This window comes from Euprymna scolopes, chromosome 39, assembly GCF_053919585.1.
Source record: "Euprymna scolopes isolate OS-2025 chromosome 39, ASM5391958v1, whole genome shotgun sequence".
Taxonomy (NCBI): domain Eukaryota; kingdom Metazoa; phylum Mollusca; class Cephalopoda; order Sepiida; family Sepiolidae; genus Euprymna; species Euprymna scolopes.
Window position 1 is genome coordinate 71768187 of NC_136520.1, and position 4590 is coordinate 71772776.

General features: G+C 32.0%; 1 long non-coding RNA gene across 1 annotated transcript; it reads left to right on the top strand.

Annotated features, from left to right (window-relative positions):
• Positions 1 to 1109: 1109 nt before the first annotated feature.
• Positions 1110 to 4383, top strand: LOC145263862 (uncharacterized). Its single transcript, XR_013864609.1, has 2 exons — positions 1110 to 1402; positions 4179 to 4383. It is a non-coding gene; the product is annotated as an uncharacterized LOC145263862 (long non-coding RNA).
• The last annotated feature ends 207 nt before the right edge of the window (positions 4384 to 4590 follow it).

Consider the following 4590-nt stretch of genomic DNA (forward strand, 5'->3'; position numbering starts at 1 on the left):
GAGGAAAAAGACTTTCAGGCAAAAAAAAAAAAAAAAAAAAAAATTGTCTGAAAAAGATACAACGCAAAAATAAAAAGTTGATTGGGGGGGGGGCGTAAAAACTATTAAAACACATTTCGCAAGTAACGTTACTCTCTTCTCAATGAACTCTTACTATCTATATATTTATTCGGCACTTCTGTACGACAGTGCCATCAGGCGACTGAGACGAGTTATCGACCCCTGGTCTTTGAATGAGAAATACCTTCTACCGGCTGTTCTGTGAACCTCAAATATAAACATGTGTCTCCGGAAATGCAAAAAATATATAACGAAATAAATAACACAAAAATAAAGAAATGCGAAACATTTATTGTATAAAAATAATTTTAATGTTTTAATATTAGTTATTTTCAATGAGTGATTTATAAGTGAAAATAAAATAATATGTAACAAACATGAAACATTTATAGATTGTTTTTAGAATCATTTGTTTTTTTCCCCCTGTAAGATTATCGTAGCCCCGACGCTGCCTCGTCGAGACTACTCAAGCAGAATAATGGCACTAGCCCCAAATGTAAAACCCAGTTGCGCACGCGCGTAACTGTATAAAGATTACCTCAGTTGCGCGCACATCGTCTTTCTACGTCCACGCAGATTCTGTGGGCATATAAACTAAACTTTGTCTGTTCACGCGGACGTAGTTCAAAGCATCTTACGTCACAGAGATGTTATTCTTTTCATCCAATCGGATTACGAGGAAAACAAATTTAAAAAACCTGTTTTTTTCTGAAGGCCTCCGTGAAGCCGGTTGAAATGTATAAAAATGGCATTTTGCGCCCAAACGAATCAGTCGACCTCTAACATATATAACCAGTTTGGTAGAAAATCTTGCTTTTGATAACATTTATTTGTTATATATTTGTTTTTTGACAACTTTTTCGAATCTATGTGTACAGTAATACAAACCCAAAAATTGTTTGTTTCGCAGTAAAAAAAATAAATAAATAAAATGAAATATTCAACTTTCCCCAATAAAAATAAAAGTTCAAACACGAATTCACTTACGATATTTTGATTAAAATTATCCCAAATGTGCAATTATAATAATTATTTTCCGAATAGAGAATTGTTCTTTTTCTTTAGAACATACATGGACAATCGGTAACACATGTTGGTAGCCATATTTTTTTTATGCCTGTTAGCATGACCACGTGGTTGAATACCGGAAGCTGTCTATACCTACAACTTAATTAGGAAGTGACGTTACGCTGTCATGTGCATCGGCCTTCTTTCTCGGTCGCCGCGATTTTGCGTCCAAACGAATCAGTCGACCTCTAACAAGCATGCTGAAAACATCAACGTCGATCTCCGTCCTCAGGACGTTAAACACGCGTACGCCCGACAATTAATTCCTCCACATGTAGGTGTACTTGCTATCCTAATGGGCTTTTCTATCTCTTTGCTAAATTAAGCGCTGGACTTTTCTTGGTTATTTCATTTCATAAAAAAAAACATTCAATTACCTCAGTCGCAGGACTTTTCTACTTCATCACATATAAAACTTTTAATACCTCAGTTGCAGAACTGTCTTTTTCATTGCATACAAAACTTTTAATATCGCAGTCGCAGAACTGTCTTCTTCATTACATAAAAACATTTAATTACCTCAGTCACCGTTCCCAAAGGAAACAATGCTGTCTGTTCTTTTCATTTATTTACAATTTAAAAAAAGGTACTTGTACAGTTTAAGCAAGACATTAAAAAATGAAAATATCGAAAAAAAGGTTATATTGTACGTATCCGTTTTGACATGAAGATCTCTGAAAAAAATTTCACTTAATTTGATCAAGTAGTTTGTTTCATTTACAGCGGAAAAACACGTTTTTATGAGAGCGCATTGAAGGCAGACAGAGGTTTTTTTTTTTAATTTTTGTTTAGAGTTTATAAACGCCACGGGGAGATAACTCCATGTAAAGCGCCGACACCCCTCCCCATCTTTAATAACTAGCTTTTCTTCCTAATAATCGAACCTTTTGCTCGGTATCATAACAAATTGTTTTTTCGCTGTAAAAAAAAAAAAAAAAACTACTTGATGAAATTAAGTGAAATTTTTTTTTTCGGAGAACTTCATTCCATAACAGATACGTACAATTTACACTTTTTTTTCGATATTTTCATTTTTTTTTAATGTCTTGATTAAACTGAACAAGTACCAAAAATAAATTTTGTATTTAATTTATCCATTCGTCTCGGTCATCTTTGCTTGATTGTTCAACTCTATTTTACACTTGATTTTTATTTTATTTTTTTGAATTTGCGAGACTAAACATCGACAGCCGTTAGTCCTGCAACAAGATTGTATGAAATGTAGTAACATATAATTGTTTTGTTTTCACTTATTTTTTTCACAATCAGATTGTATAAAAATATATCCAAATATAATTTTAGTTTGTCAATATGGCAAAATATAATTTTAAAAACATGAAACATTTATAGAGGTTTTTGCATGAACTTTTAGAAAGGTACGAGTTATCGACCCCTGTTCTTTGAATGAGAAACGTTCTTGAAACTAAAATACACACATTCGCCTCATTAGCAGTGTCAGAAATTTCGTGAAAATAGTGAATAATTCCACCCCATCTTTCCAAGCTTATAACTCCTCGAAAAATGTAATTCAAGCCCTAATTTTTTTTTTCAATTAAAGGAGTAAGGACCAAGGTTTTATTTAAAAAAAAAACAAAACAAAACAATGTGTTTTTTTTTTTTAAAAAGGTTTTAAACTTCGGACTTTACAGGTAAATTTCTAAAAAACTGATTTTTTTTTTTGTTTTAAATTTGAATATATTATTTATTGACCTTTTCTCTTCAATTTGTGATATATAAACCTATTAAACATAAATTAATTATTTACTTTTTAATAGACATTTCAAAATGAGAGGCGTAAATTATTCGACCCCCTATCTTTCTAAGCTTATAACTCCTCGAAAAATGTAATTCAAGCCCTAATTTTTTTTTCAATTAAAGGAGCAAGGACCAAGGTTTCATTAAAAAAAAAAAAAAAAAGACAAAAAGAAAAAATGTGTTCTTATAAAATAAGGTTTTAAACTTCGGACTTTACAGGTAAATTTCTAAAAAACTGATTTTTTTTTTGTTTTAAATTTGAATATATTATTTATTGACCTTTTCTCTTCAATTTGTGATATATAAACCTATTAAACATAAATTAATTATTTACTTTTTAATAGACATTTCAAAATGGGGGGGGGCGTGAAAATGGGGGGGCGTGAATTTAAAAAAAACGTTTGTCTAAAATATTATATTCGGTTTATTGGAAAGAACATAAAATTTCACATTGACCCTGAAAATATCGTAAAAATAGAATCAATAGAAAAATTTTGATAGATTTTTAAAATTTAAAAATTTAAAAATATTGAGTTTAAAAATTGAAAAATATTGAGTTCGGAAAATTCATTACTGTTTTAAAAAAAAAATAAAAATATTTTTATTACTTTTAAAACAACTGTAATAGTTTATTTTGGAAGTATAATCCATAAAGAAAATAAATAACCCACTTTTAACAGAGAAATTACGAGATTTTTATATTGTATTCGCAGTTTCGTGTTAGGGGTGTCAAAAATTCCTACAAAAATTCTGATACTGCTATCGCCTCATGGCACTGTCGTACAGAAGTGCCCTTTATTCTTTCTCATGTACATTTATGTAAATAAATCTGCATTTATTTGTTATCATATATCGGTATGTTTCATCTCTTCCTTATGCGACCCATGCTTCTCAATCACCGACCATTCATTAACACGAGGATGGGATCGTCAATTACATAAACAGGCTATCCTGTCCTCCGCACTATGTCCGCATTTCGCCATTTTAAATTACCATGTGACGTCAGCATCAGTCGGCCACGTTGGCTAATCAACCTACCGAAATACAATATAGCCTTTTATTGAGGGTGTACTGAAATTTTGTTACTATGATGATACCACTGAGGCACAGGGTTAAGCAGGTGCTAGTGTGGTAGCTAAAATTAGGAGATGATAAAGTACAAGTGGCGTTCCCAAAATAATGCCTCTTATTTGTTTATTATATACTTGAATGGATCATACAAGATTGAAAACTGCATTGTTATGATGACTGAACTTATGCATTCATGACCTGAAAGTTTTATCTCTTTGTTGCAGATATTGACGGTGTGAGAGTCTAAGAAAGCAGTCTCCTGTCATGGATGTGCATTAGAAGTGGAGGTTCCTGGCAAAAGTGCATTGAGAATGGTGGTGACTATGTAGAAAAAATATATTCTGGAGCACAAAAGGTTACTCGTTTTAATGGTACCACTCTTGTCTTTATAGTTCTTCTACTTTTTGAGTTAAAAAAAAAAAAATAAGAGGTTTTACTTTTGGAACGACTCTTGTAATTTCAGGTAATTATTACTAACCAACAGAGCGTTACCATTGTCGACCAAGGGAAGAGTCTGTGAGGTAATTGTGATTATGCATGAAAGTGAAACCGAGCCAGTGAGGGTGGAGGACATGCGTTGCATGGAGAGAGAAACAAAGAATATCGTCACTTGGATGTAAGGGGCTACTAATTGGG